Below are 15,082 nucleotides of genomic sequence, written 5' to 3'. Positions count from 1 at the left end.
AAGGGAAGCCCCATTGAGCAAGCAGAATTGCACAGTGGCAGCATTTGATACAACCCTCTTAGTCCCAATTGATGGGTGAGAAATTTGATTCGGTTCACATTTAAAGGCAAATTTATCAAGTATGTGCTTTCTGAAACAATGTGAGAGCTGAAATGTGGCCATCGTTTGAACTTTGCTCTTATCTGAATTTTGCGATGCAGTTCACCAACCGAGCAGTGTTTACAAAAATGCACATATTAGCGGAAAGTGTGTGTAAAAACGAGTATTTTAGTGAAAATAGCATACAAAAGCACATTATATTAGGGGAAATTTCTTGTAAAAATGTGTACTTTGGTCAAAACTGCATACACACATGTGTTTACTTGGAGAAATTCTCAATACATTGCCAATCAATTTAATTTGGATTTTTTAAAAATTGCAAATTGCTGCAGAAAGGTGGAGAGCTGAATTTAAGACTGGAAGAAGGAGAAACTGAGATAACCAAAACTGACAGATTATTCTATCCCTAGTCCCTATACAGTGGTACCTCTGGTTGTGAACGGGATCCGTTCCGGAGGCCCATTTGCAACATGAAACAAGCGCAACCCACAGTGGTGTGTCTGTGCACATGCGGGTTGCGATTCACCGCTTCTGCACATGTGTGTGACGTCATTTTGTGCTTCTGTGCATGCGTGAGCAGCGAAACCCGGAAGTAACCCTTTTCGGTAATTCTGGGTCGCCGCAGGATCATAGAATCATAGAATCATAGAGTTGGAAGAGACCACAAGGGCCATCGAGTCCAACCCCCTGCCAAGCAGGAAACACCATCAGAGCACTCCTGACATATGGTTGTCAAGCCTCTGCTTAAAGACCTCCAAAGAAGGAGACTCCACCACACTCCTTGGCAGCAAATTCCACTGTCGAACAGCTCTTACTGTCAGGAAGTTCTTCCTAATGTTTAGGTGGAATCTTCTTTCTTGTAGTTTGGATCCATTGCTCCGTGTCCGCTTCTCTGGAGCTTCTCTTCTTGAACTGTGGTGCCCAGAACTGGACACAGTACTCCAGGTGAGGTCTGACCAGAGCAGGATGTAACCTGAAAGAACATAACATGAAGTGGACGTAACATGACGTATGACTGTATATTGCATCGTAACCAGCAATTATGTGGCTGTCACCCAACAGGCTCAGTCCTGTGCTTAGCGATTCCAGTGGGCACCTTGACACTCAAAGTGCTGGTTCATTCGTACATATGTACCATTCAGTTTCACATAAATTGACTATTCACAGCCAAATGTGTGAATTGAAATGACTCTTCTGAAAAGCAATTCTGCCTGTGGTATTTTCACACATGCAAACCTTCATTTGATATTGTGCCCAGCAAGTGAGGGAAGAGACATGCAAACCAGTTCAGTAGCCTGGGATGAGGAGAGTTGGTAGTCCCAACAACATCTGCAGGGCCACAGGTTCTGCATCGGTGCCTTAGACTGAAGTAGATATGTAGGAACTTTTTTGGCTTTTAAAAAATGATACCTTAGTAGTAGTCTACATCCTTAACATCCTCTTCCAACAGCTCTCATTACAACCTCCTGAACCTCTTCTGGGTGTAATGGACATATTTCGACTCAAGGAAATGAGGGTACAAAATCTTCACTCAGCTATGAAACTTCCTTGGCGGTTCTCAGCACATCCCTGTAGCTCAGTCCGCCCTGCCTCACAAGTTTGCTGTGAAGATAAACAAAAACCTCACCCAGGCCTCTTTGAGCCTCCTTTGGAGGAAATGCAAGAAGTGAGTGTTATAGACAGATAGACCTAGGAGAATTTAAAGTAGTTTAGGCATTCCACAGATGTATCTGCCAAAAGGGAAAACTCTCTCACAAAAAAACTAGTAGGCAGGCAAGTTGTGCTGAAGCAACTTGTGATCCATCAAGCCCAATACAGCCTGACAGTCAAATACTCTAGCTTGCTAGATGTTTGATGGGCCCCACTATTGCAATTCCTGGCAGGCAAAACAGCAACAACACCAACCCCTAGAGTACCATAGTGGGACCGTGTTTGGCTTGGTGGGTCACAAGTTGTAACTGTGACCCTGGAGCAGGGTCAGACTGACATTTAATTCAGAATTAAAGAGCAGCTCCATTGGGGTTTTTTGCTGGGTTGTGTGTCTTTGTATACACCAGCCCTTTCACTTTTTATAACATATTTGTGTGTGCGCTTTTATCAATTCTTGCATGAATTTCTTTCCCTCTTGCTGGTTTTTATAGTGATTGTATACTGCTGGTCCTTATTCTGGCTTTTAGAATGGGATCTTTTGTGCTGCTTTGATTTATACTATATATATAAAAAAAGGATTGCATTTTGCAGTTTTAAAATAAGTTTGTAAGCCATCCAGCATACATGTCTACACATATATACGAATGATGAAGGCAATAGATGCACAGTGACTGAGGCTGAAAATTATTGCTGCTGGTTTTGATGCGAAAGCATGGCTATAGAGCTGACAGGATGTCACCAACCATCACATCCTTCCTGAGATGCTGGTCACTCAGCTTCAGGTGGGAGTATGCATGACTTGAGGGGAGGAAAAGAAGATGCTGATTGGATAAAGAAGCACAAGCGAGTAATGAAATGGGAGCACCAGAGAGGATCAGCTCCCTAACCCATAGGCTCATGAAAAAATATAGCTGTTAGCTGTAAGCTATAATGTAGTACAGTGGTACCTCGGGTTACATACGCTTCAGGTTACAGACTCTGCTAACCCAGAAATAGTGCTTCACGTTAAGAACTTTGTTTCAGTATAAGAACAGAAATCGTGCTCCGGCAGCACGGCAGCAGCAGGAGGCCCCATTAGCTAAAGTCTTGCTTCAGGTTAAGAACAGTTTCAGGTTAAGAATGGACCTCCAGAACGAATTAAGTACTTAACCCGAGGTACCACTGTACTGCTGCACGTGGCATAAAGTTGGGAGAGGGAATCTCCTGCAGGTATTGTCTGGTCTTTCTAAAAACAGAGGCTCCAGTGCTCTGGAATCAGTCGCCAACACAAATGAGACAAGCACCTCATATCTTGATATTTAGGCAGCTGCTAAATAAGTTTTTGCTTCAGGCTTTCCCTGAAGCATGACCCAGTTATTTAATGGAATGTTGACTGTGTAATTGTACAAGTAGTTTTGCTATTCTGAGTGTCTGTATCTTTCGTTCTTTACCTTATGGCACACTGCTTCCATAGCTTTTGGCTGCTCAGTCTGTGAAAACAAACAAATAAATGTCACACACACACACACACTTTTGACCATGGCCATTTAGCTTCATCACTCCCTTCTATGACCTCACCTCTTCTTTTAAAGATATGGCCATCAAATACAAATAGTACCAGTGAGAACATACATTGAGTGCTTTCCTCTCATCAGTGAGGAAGGGAAGCTTTTGCCAACACATTTCTGGAATTAAGCTTTCCGTGCAGATGTCAATGTTGGGTTGGTTGTCCAGCGAGGTAACTTTAGACCGGGTGTGGACCAGGTTGTTCCTCCAACTCCCATCCATTCTAGCCACCAGCTGCAATTGCTGGGGCTGATGGGACCCAACAGTTCAGCAGCAACTGGAGGGCCAGAGCTTCCCCCTACCTTCTTCAGACTCTGGAATTAATGGTGTAAGATCTCCCTGCCCCTGCTTCAGATGGTAATTGCATTATGTCCCTTCAAAATATGTTCAGCCAGCCTTGTCATGCATACCCTCCAATATTTCTCTGATGAAAATAGGGGTGTATTATTTAATACTTGGAGGGTCTGGGTGGTTTTGGGTCCTCTTGTTTATTTTCCTCAGTGGAGAGCTGCCCTAATGGTGGCTGTCTCCTTTTGAAAAATGTGAGTATTGTCCCCACCTCCATTGACCGCATTCTGAGAACACAGTCCTCTCCTAAAAAAAGGGTTCTGAAATTTTTAAAGCATGTTAACACATGGTGGTATTCGTTCTTCTCCACCACTAAAATGTGTGCTGGCACTCTGCTCCAGACGGTGGTGGTAAAATGAGTGGGTGCAATCGAGTGCAACTAAACTATCACTTGGCTTGGCGAGCCAGGGTCTCAGAATTGAGTGATTGGAGAAGTTAAAAATGAAATGAAATAAAAAGAAAAGGCAGTGGTGGAGCCAGATTGCTTGCTCATGTGGGGCAAACACACACAGCAGGTTCCTAAGGCTCTAACTGCACCACTTCAGATGGTGGGTGGGGCCGCAAATGCAATTTCTGAGGGCTCTCTTAAAAAAACCTAACAACTTCCTGTCAGTTTAAACAACAACCAGCACCCTGAGGAGAGGGCTGGGCCAGAGACTTCCTCCTTGATGTGGCAGATTTCTGCTTGTTGAGAGAGCTTATATATGGGGAAGCGTTCAAAAATATAACCTCACACACACCTGCAGTCTGAAGTCGTAGAGTCCACTCAAACCAACCTTCAGTGTTGTGTGACCTCAGACTAGACCTCAGCATAAAGGGACCAGGGTGGGGGACAGATAAGGTGCAAGTAAAGGACAAGGAAACCCTCCGCTAAAAAACAGATTTGGGGTCCTAACTTGATTGCCGGGGGGAAGGACGAGACAAGGGCTGTACACACCGTACATTTAAAGCAGCCCTCCCAAATAAAAAAACCCCGGGAGCTTTAGTTTGCTAACAGTGCTGGGAATTGTAGCTCTGAGGGATAAGCTACAGTTCCCAGGATTTATTTTTTTTAGGGTTTGCGCGCATGCTTTAAACGTGTGGTGTGTATGTGGCCTAGAGTTGGGACTAGCCAATGCTGGTCCTACTCAGAGTAGACTCATTGAAATGAATGAACCCAAGGTCATCATTAGTGGGTCTGCTCTGAGAAGGACCGGCATCAGCTACAACCCTCTGAGAGTCATTTGGGCCCTTCCTTGTATTATGTCCCTTTTCTGGTGGTCATGGCAGAAGATGGGAGCATCTTAGTGGAAAGGGAATCAAGTATCTGACTCAGCAGCGAAAGAGTGCCAGGGCATCTCTAACAGGAGAATTTCCTGTTATTTCCCTGTGGGCTTCTTGTAGGCAGCGAGGGGCGGAGGAGCCTGGAATTTTATTTTTCTGTCTCCTGCTGATTTTCTTTAATGGAAGCCATGAGCCCAAAGCTGTGCGGTGCCTTTGAAAATTTGGGAGTGGGGAGGCTGCAGACTGCGGCATGGCACACGTCAGGGTACAGAAATGGAAATGCTAATAGTTCAGGCACAGTATGGGGGCAAAGCTGAATAACAAAGATTCCTTTCTAACAGCTGTAATTTAGCACTGGAGTTTGGGTGTGACATGCAAAGCCCCCCCCCCAAAGCAGCTTTTCCTTTTTTGTCAGGGGGAGGGGGGTACAGAAAACATGTTCAATAAATCTGGAAGGTTTGTTTTCCTAACTTTCTTAAAATTATGTGCGGGAAGCTGCAAAAAGGTGTAAAGGCTGCAGAATAAATGAATAGACAGCAATTTGCTTCCCAAATCTGAAAGCTCTCTTAGTATCAGGAACAGGCTAAGCAATGGTAATTGTAATAGCTCTTGGGTGTTAGCCACAATTTTGGGTGAAATTGTTCTAACAATTAGCTGCAACTGTCAAGGACATATCAGGTCCCTCTCTTGCTTCTTTCAAAGGAGGTAACTTACATAAAAGTGTTAGCAGTAGCATGCTGGATTTAGTTCAAACATGACTCATGGAGGCCTTTTTATTTAGGAAGTCTGAAAAGGGATGGGTGCAATTGCACACCAACCAGGACTTTTTCCCCAGCTGGAACTCGCCGGAACTCAGTTCTGGCACCTCTCAAGTGGACGCCATTGCCATTATAAGAGAACAAGGGAGGTATTCATGGTGAATTCCAGCACCTCTTTTTCTAGAAAAATAGCCCTGATCTCTACGCTAGGAGTTGGGATAAAAAGGGGAGGGGTGACATTGTATGTGTGTGGTGGGTGCTTGTGGGACACACCTACTAAATAAATACTTTGCTTATATTTTCATCCTTACCATTCACAATCCACTTTATGCCATTGTTTTGCCTCCTGAAGTTATCTCCCGCTTGGACTACTGCAGCGTGCTCTACGTGGGGCTACCTTTGAAGGTGACTCAGAAACTGCAATTAATCCAGAATGCGGCAGCTAGACTGGTGACTGGGAGTGGCTGCCGGGACCACATAACACCGCTTCCGAGAAATCTTTGTGATGATTGGAGCCAATCAAAGGAGTAAAAGGTAATGAGTCAGCCAATGAGGAATGGCTCCTAGGGTCACTCTGGAGAAGGCGTCTGAAGAACACCAAGGATTTGTTGTTTTTCTAGCGGCAGCTAGACTGGTGACTGGGAGCAGCCACCGAGACCACATAACACCGGTCTTAAAAGACCTACATTGGCTCCCAGTACGTTTCCGAGCACAATTCAAAGTCTTGGTGCTGACCTTTAAAGCTCTAAACGGCCTCGGTCCTGTATACCTGAAGGAGCGTCTCCACCCCCATTGTTCAGCCCGGACACTGAGATCCAGCACTGAGGGCCTTCTGGAGGTTCCCTCATTGCGAGAAGTGAGGTTACAGGGAACCAGACAGAGGGCCTTCTCGGTAGTGGCGCCTACCCTGTGGAACACCCTCCCTTCAGATCATAGAATCATAGAATCATAGAAATAAGCAGCTATCCTATCTTTAAAAGACATCTGAAGGCAGCCCTTCAGGGAACTTCAGGGAAGTTTTTAATATTTAACGCTGTACTGTTTTTAACACTTGATTGGGAGCCGCCCAGAGTGGCTGGGGAAACTCAGCCAGATGGGCGGGGTATAAATAATAAATTATTATTATTATTAAGTGCTCAGGGTTCTTGCGACTTCTGTTACAAAACCTCCTTTCTCACAAGAACCAGTCCAGTTTCCACTTGGCCAAGTGGATTTGAGCTACACAATCAGATGACCCGTTTCCTTGAGATAAGAGACCTTTGTAATATCTGCTTACTCACACATATCCATGTAGAGCACAGCAAAAAGCAAATATGCTATCTATGAAAGGCAGCGTAAGCCTGCCCCCTCATAGATTTGAGGGCAAATCACTTTGGGTGTGTGGCTATGTGTGGGATTTTATGCAGAAACCCATGTGGCTGGGAGGAGGAAGAAATAATTAAGAGCTTTAAGCCTGAGAGAGCTTTACAGTTAACCAGATGCTGAGAATGCTTTTGAACTAGTGTAGGCTCTTGTGGGCATTCCTTAGGCATCAGGTGGACCACTCTGGGAAACAGGATATTGGCCTAGATAGGTCTTTGGTCTGGTCCAGCAGGGCTTGGTTGCCAATTCCAGGGTATCTTCTCACCAAGCATGTTCTGTGCAGAAGGCAAAGAGGTACATGTACTTTTGACACCACTTACTTTGCACCAACCTTCCCATATTTATGCAACAACAATAATAATAATAATAATAATAATAATAATAATAATAATAATAATACATTTTATTTATATCCCGCCCTCCCCAGCCGAAGCCGGGCTCAGGGCGGCTAACAACACTAAAACAGTGCAACATTATAAAAACATTATAAAAATTAATTAAAATCAAAATTGATGGCAACCATAAACTAAAGTTTTGTAAAGATTGCCAAAGGAGGGAGTCAGGCTGCGCCCTGGCCAAAGGCCTGGTGGAACAGCTCTGTCTTGCAGGCCCTGCGGAAAGATGTCAAGTCCTGCAGGGCCCTTGTCTCTTGTGACAGAGCATTCCACCAGGTTGGAGCCGCAGCCGAAAAAGCCCTGGCTCCAGTTGAGGCCAGCCTATAACCTCTCGGTGGCCTGGGACCTTCAAGATGTTTTTATTTGAAGACCGTAAGTTCCTCTGTGGGGCATACCAGGAGAGGCGGTCCCGTAGGTACGAGGGTCCTAGGCCGTATAGGGCTTTGAAGGTTAAAACCAGCACCTTAACCAGCATCCTGTACTCCACCGGGAGCCAGTGCAGCTGGTATAGCACCGGATGAATGTGATCTCGCAGCGAAGACCCCGTAAGGAGTCTCGCTGCAGCATTCTGCACCCGCTGGAGTTTCTGGGTCAGTCTCAAGGGCAGCCCCACGTAGAGCGAGTTACAATAATCCAGTCTGGAGGTGACCGTCGCGTGGATCACAGTGGCTAGGTCAGGGCGAGAGAGGTAAGGAGCCAACTGCTTAGCTTGGCGGAGATGAAAAAATGCCGCCTTTGTTATAGCTGCAATCTGTGCCTCCATGGTATCGAAGATTACACCCAAACTCTTAACGGACGGTGCTGGCACTAATTGCACCCCCACAAGAGATGGGAGTTGCCCCCTCAATCCCATATCGTCCTGTCCCAGCCAGAGGACCTCTGTCTTCAAAGGATTTAACTTCAACCGGCTCCCACGTAACCATCCAGCCACAGCTTCCAAGCATCTGATCAGTGTGTCTGGGGCCGAGTCAGGATGGCCATCCATCAACAGATAAGAGTTGGGTGTCATCAGCATACTGATGGCAGCCCAGCCCAAAACTCCAGACAAGCTGGGCGAGGGGGCGCATAAAGATGTTAAAAAGCATCAGGGAGAGTATCGCACCCTGGGGCACTCCACACACCAAGGATGCAAGAATTTGTACTGAACTTTTCACGCTGCTTTGCCACTCTAGGTGGATACTGCCTGTCTTGCCTGCTGAGTGGTATCCAAGTCATACTCAAGGTCAACTGAAACGATTGAGTTAAGTCAGACTTATTGTGTTCATTGATTTCAATGGTCCTGTATATGACCAACCACTGTCAGGAATTTTGCTGGTGCGATGTTGTGGATGAGTAGTCTGAGCCTTTTGGCAAAAGGCTGCCAATGTTCCTTAATAGTTGTGGCAGAGTTTTGCCGAGTGGGGTGTCTCAGACCAGTAGAGTGCTGCTGGATGTGTGCATGTGAATGCATGCACAAAGCAAATCTGGAATTTTAAATTGATGGACACAGGCAGAGAGAAAACTGTTCCTATCTGGATTGTAGGGTCAAAGCAGAAAATGTATTTAAATTCTCATTTCAAGCTGTGGGAGCCTTGATCTGGATTCAGATGGAGAATTGGTTTATTCTCTTCTCATGAGATCATTGTTCATGGTTTGGGCTGAATGAGGGGCTCCTGGATCACCATGACCTGCAAGTATCAGCCGTGGTTTGTTTATTATTTCCCTGGCTTCCTGGAGGTAGAATAGACCTCACCACTTTGGACTGCAGGAGGCGAGCAATTTCATTTCTTTCAGCAAAAGAGTGGACATACTGTTGAATGGGACAAAGCCTTTCCCCACCCAGTAGGTGCCCTAAATTGTTCCGAGATTATATCATTCCAGGAGGGAGTTTTATTTCGCTCACTTGAATGCTCCTCTCAAAATCTCCCTACGCTCAGACAACCAGCATGTCAAAAAGAAGACTGTAGTAGAATTCTTATTGCCTGACACACAAACTTTCCATGTGCAGGTATGCTTTTAATAGGGAGGGAGCATTCAATCATGTGATTCCCCCAGCAGTCTAAAGTCGTACAGACCAGGAATAGCTTTTCCTGTGTGAGCTACTGTTTATATAGACTAGCTCTTAGGGTGGAGGTACCCACTTCAAATTCTCAGAATCTGCCGTCAGAAGATTAATGGATGCCATGGAATTCACAATAACCTAACCACGCAAAAGCAGATTTCTTCCACTCCTTCCCTCTCGAATCCAGCTTCACTTATGGCTAATAGTTTCCAACATGCATATAAGGACTGTACAAGCCTTGTCAAATTACCTAATGAAACATTTGTGAGGCTTGATGGAAATAACAAAACATAGTATTGCTCAGAGCTATTGAGGAACAATTATGTAACTCTTAATTGCTGGAAGGAACTGAACACCAGCTACTATTTTCAGTATGAATATAGAAGTGAATATTTGCCTTTTGAACCAAACAATTATGTAGACTTTTAGTGGAGTAAAAATGCAATCCTGTACATGTCTACTAAGAAGTCTCATTTTAATTGGGGCTCACTCTCTGGTAGAACTGCAGCCTTAGTTTTCCCTAAACATTAGCTCCAAGCAGGACTTGTTGCAAATACAGTATCATTTTTTTCATCCAATGGTCTGTGAAAGCTGTAAGGGTAAACTGAGTTGTATGAAGCTGCATGGGGGATGGAAACTGAAGTTAGAGATTTATGTTTTCAACCCTCCTGAGACAGCTAACAACAGATTTAAAATGCCCCTTAACATTATATTAAGAACACGAAAATTAAACTACATCTCAACCTCCCCATTTTCAAAGCATTACTTGTGAAGAATGCTTAGAACCACTTCAGAAATGCAAGAGTAGATGATACTGTCCTTTCTCTACAGCAGACTATAGATAGGTTATTGCACATTTTAATAGCCCTTGCCCCCACATTAAAGTAATTCCCTGGACATTTGCAGATGGTTTGTCACATTAATGAAGTAATCTGGACTGGGGGCAGATGGAGAAGCAGACATTCAGAGTGGTTATGTGAACTGACGTAAGAGTAGGGTTGCCTCATCTCTTTTAAAGACACGGCAGTGACTGTGGCATCCAGATCTGACAATGTAACGGCAAAGATAAATTGCATGTATATCAAAGATGAGATATGTGCAAGGAAAAAGCCACAAGTAGACTTCCATCCACCTGAATCAGGCCTGTGGCCCTAGAAGTCCAGCAGTCTGCCTTCAGAGTCACACCATTGTGTTGTCCTAAATGACTTTCAGACAACAACACGGGAAATTCACATCAATCTAGATAGTATGAATGTTGCTGGCAGCCCAGGCTTGTCCAAAAACTGCTGCTTCTTTAAATGAGCTACAAATTAATTGCCACAGCTGGAATCTGAAGCCTACTTCACAATCGAGCCACCCTTGGTGCCAGGACAGGTGTGATTTTCTATGTTTGGTAGAGAAAACTTGGCACGTGAAGCTTCTCCCACCGTTGCGTAGGGATGAAAGAAGATGCAACAGGGGAGCCAAGAGCAGGTGTAAAGACTTTTCAGATGATTCCCCTTCCTTGGACACTAGCTTTGGTGTAACTGCACTAACCCCGCTCGACTCCATCCTGTTTCCTTACATCTTTTATTAGCCTCTTAACAAGGCCAATTAGGTCACCATATTTTCGTCCCCCATCCCCTTACGATGATCAAACCAGAGTGCAAAACCAAGGGGAAAATTATGAGTAATTGGCTTGGAGATTTCACATTTTGTTAGCATTTTATATTCCTCCCGTGTAAGGGAGTTGGAAACGTGCCTTGCTGGCAGCAAATGGCTGTTTCACTGCTGGGGGGGGGGGGCAGAAAATGGTATAAATGGATTGCAAGGACGTTGGTACAAGGTAGCAGTCTTTTTTGTAAAGTTTATGAAATGTAAATGATTATAAACAGTATGGTGGGCAGATTGTATCACTCAACACTTGCCAAGTCATAGGTGCCTAAATAGGAGGCCACTGCAGTGGATAATGCATCTGGCAAGCAAATGTATTTCTGCAGTTGTAAAACTATTGCTGCTTGCCCGGAAAAACTGTTATTTCCCCACGACTTGAGATGTTACCATCCATCGCAAATGGCATTTAGAGCTCTCATTAAAGAGAAATTACTGAAACTGGACAACTGCTGCGTAACGAAACGCAGCTTTGAAAGTCCCTAAGAACAGGAGTCCTGTACAAAATAGCATCAGATCAGCAGCGGGTGGTGTTGTGGGGGTGGCAGCACTCAGCTGACCTCTGGCTGGTTGCATTGCTGCTGCTTATGGGTAGATGGGAGAGGGGACAGGTTGGCGCTATGCAAATGCACCAATGGGAATGTTGTATTGGCTTCACAAATGCATTTGCACTGCGTTGACCTTATTTTGCCTAGTCCCTCCCCCTCTACTCTCAGTAAGCGGCAGCGCCATGATCAGCTGTCTGCTACTGCTAATCTGGATTTACATGCAAACCCATTCCTACAGAAGGGACTAAGCAAACATAGCGCCCCCACAGGACACAACCTGCCTTTTATCAGCTCTTCTGGCCAAGAGCACAGAGTAAATGCCACATAGTCAAACCTATCATGGGAACTTTTCTTGGCCGCAGAGGCTACTTAACGTGCAGGACCTATCCCATTGTCTTTTATACAGCAAGACTGCAACTTATGCAGGGTTAAGTTCCAGGGATCGTGCCTAAAAGCCAAAATTGCATTTAGTTAAAAACCCACTTGGTGCAACGGCAGGTGGGATTGCCCAAGTATTCCCCCCCCCCCCGATGCTCATTCCCTTTCTGCTCTTTTTATATTTTTTTTCTGCCAAGTACGTAAAGCTGAATTAAATGTGCGTAAATCATGGGCTTACTGTACAGGACACTTTGCTTGAAAGGTAGCTGTACTGTTCTAACTGGGTTAAAAAAATATGCCATCACCCTTCTTAAAATGTATACTTACCCACATCCAAGATGTGCATCCATGTGATTTTCACTCCCTTGAGACTATTTAACCTAGATGGAGGCTGATGTCTTAAGTTGGAAGTAATGTGTTTTTTCTTTGACAGACACTTGTACATTTGATCAGATTTTTCTTGAGCTTGTAGGCTCTGCTACAAATGAAGTATCACTGTTTACAAAAATGTTTGAGATACACTCAAAGGTAAGCCTTCCCTTAAGCCAACCATATAATGCTCACCACACCATTCCCCATCACCACCCTCTCCCAACTCCAAAAGTATACCAGAACACCTTTTGGCCTTTGTTCGGCTGATTTTACAAGTGGCCTGCAAGTGTGTCTTGCTTACCCCTCCTTCTTGAAGCACACTTTTACACTTTTAAAGTATGTAATTATTTCCCCTTTTAAAGTGCATAGCAAGCCCTGTGTCTACATGTCATTTTCTCTCTACAAAGTATTTGAGACACTTCAGGTTCCTTAAAGGTGGTGCCTGAGACTTTATGCCAACAGATTCCTTTGCATAAACATACTATATTTGCCAGTGAGGAGGAAGGGATAAATGTGAAAATTCAGATTAGATGCATACAATGTTAGCTCTACTCAAGAGTAGACCCATTTATATTAATGGTTATGACTAACTTAGGTTCATCAAAGGGTCTGAGTAGAACTTAAGTTGAATACAGCCCAAAGACTTTTTGGAAGTATCCTTCAGGATGTTGCTCAGGGCTGAGCCAAGAGCAGTGTGTCGGAACCTTTGAGACCAAGGAAGGAGACACATTTCTTTTGTTCCATTGTGGGAAATCTTTCCGCATGGTCTCATAAATCCTGTTTGTGGAGGCATGACAGAGGGTCAAAACGATCTGGAGCACTGCAGAGAAACAAGCCTGTTTCCACCAGTTGCTGTTCAATTTCCAGGCATGCAGCTGTAGCTATGATGGATTTGGATGAGTAACAGGTCAACTCCGGGAAGAGGCGGCCAGCATTTGTTGACACCAAGCTCTGTAAAACTGGGGAAGTACTATCTCTGTGGCTAGCATCAAGCCGTTACAATCATCTCCATCTCAAATTACCTCACCTTGCACAAGACCCAGAGGAGAAAGAACATTTTTTTACCATTGAACTGGTGGAATTGGTTGCTGGTCTACAGTGCTCCCCCCCCAAAAAAAAATATTTAGGGGTACTCTCAATTTTGATTCAAGAAATCAAGAAAATCACCATTTTATAGTTCAAATTGGGAAAAATAAATACAGTAAATGGACAAAAGTACAAAGATTCACAAAATGTTTAGGGGTATGCGTCCCCCCAGAAAAAAAAGCACTGCTGGTCTCTGGTTCTTGATGCTGGTGTTCAAAGATGCACAAGGTCAGTGACCAAACACTCCCATAATCATGAAGAGTCTGTTCACAATCATGTTGAAAACTTCAGAGTGGAAAGCCTACTCTCCTTAATCTTAACTTTTAAGCAGCTAAGCCAGTCCACTTGACTAGGCGATAGAAAGCAAAATCTCATTTGCTCAGGCTAGAAACAGTGAATCCTTGAGCCTTAAGTGTGACCTGATTCTCCCAGACCTCTGGAGGCACATCTTGAACAGCTAGCCCAATGGCCCTACCACTAACTAGGAAGTTGTGGATTAAACTCTTGGCTTCAGAAGTGGCAAAAGAATGAGTACTACACCCTTCCTTCACTGCATCTGATGTGAGCTCATAGGAGGGATTTGTACCAAGGAGAAAACAGACAGCAACATTATTGGGCCTTACACCTGAAAGACTATAAATAGGTATCAAGGACCAAGGTGGCCGATGGGCCTTGAGGTAAAATCCTCCAACTTATCGCTTTCCCATCTAGTATCACTAGGAAGGATGACATGGGTGAGAAGAGGTAAAAAGCAAAGGGGTGGGGGAGTTACTTCTTTTAAGGCTTGCAGGCAAAAAAGAAGAGAAGAAAAGAAGAGAAGAGGAAGTACAATAGATCCCATTCTCTCTCCAAAAGCAGTGTCAGAACTGGCAACTCTGGAGAGTTCACCTCCAGCCAGGTTATCAAATCTTTGACCCTTGAGCGGCTTCCGTCCAGAATTAACCTTTGCTGCTTGCTCTCTTACAGTTTAAATGTGAACAGGCTCAAATTGCAGCTGGAAGTATTTGGGTTAGAGGTTAGGCATTCTAACAGCGGAGGTGCAGAACATATTGCCTAGGGGTTTAATGGCATCTCCAATCACAATCAGATGCGCAAAATTCAAAAAATGTTGACAAAGGTGACACATTTAGCGCCTCTCACATTCTATAATATTCAGTGCCAGAGCAATTTCTAATTACAAAGAAAAATGACCATTCCGGGGGGTGGGGGGAACGACACTTATCACTATTGCTAATTTGGCAAATAGATAGGCTTTGCACATGCATTTTGCTCTTCTCATCTCACAGGAAACCACCCAAGGGGGAATGAGAGGTCACTATAGGGGAAGTGGACAGCTGTTTCATCTATTTAATACCTATTAAATCCTATTGCATTTCAGGTCAGTACTCTATACTTCTTATGAGTTTATTGTTCAAATAATTGTAGTCGCTAAAAAGGAACTATTTTAAGAATTATGCTAATCAGCGATTGCCCAGAAAAATGCACACCCAATGGAAGGAATGTGCATGGGCCAGTTTGTCTGGTTGTTGCTTGCTTCTGTATGCTTGGATTCACTCTTGACTCATTTACTTCCAAGCCTCATAAATG

Source organism: Podarcis raffonei, chromosome 7 (genome assembly GCF_027172205.1).
Source record: "Podarcis raffonei isolate rPodRaf1 chromosome 7, rPodRaf1.pri, whole genome shotgun sequence".
Classification (NCBI taxonomy): Eukaryota; Metazoa; Chordata; class Lepidosauria; order Squamata; family Lacertidae; genus Podarcis; species Podarcis raffonei.
This window is presented reverse-complemented; position numbering follows the sequence as displayed.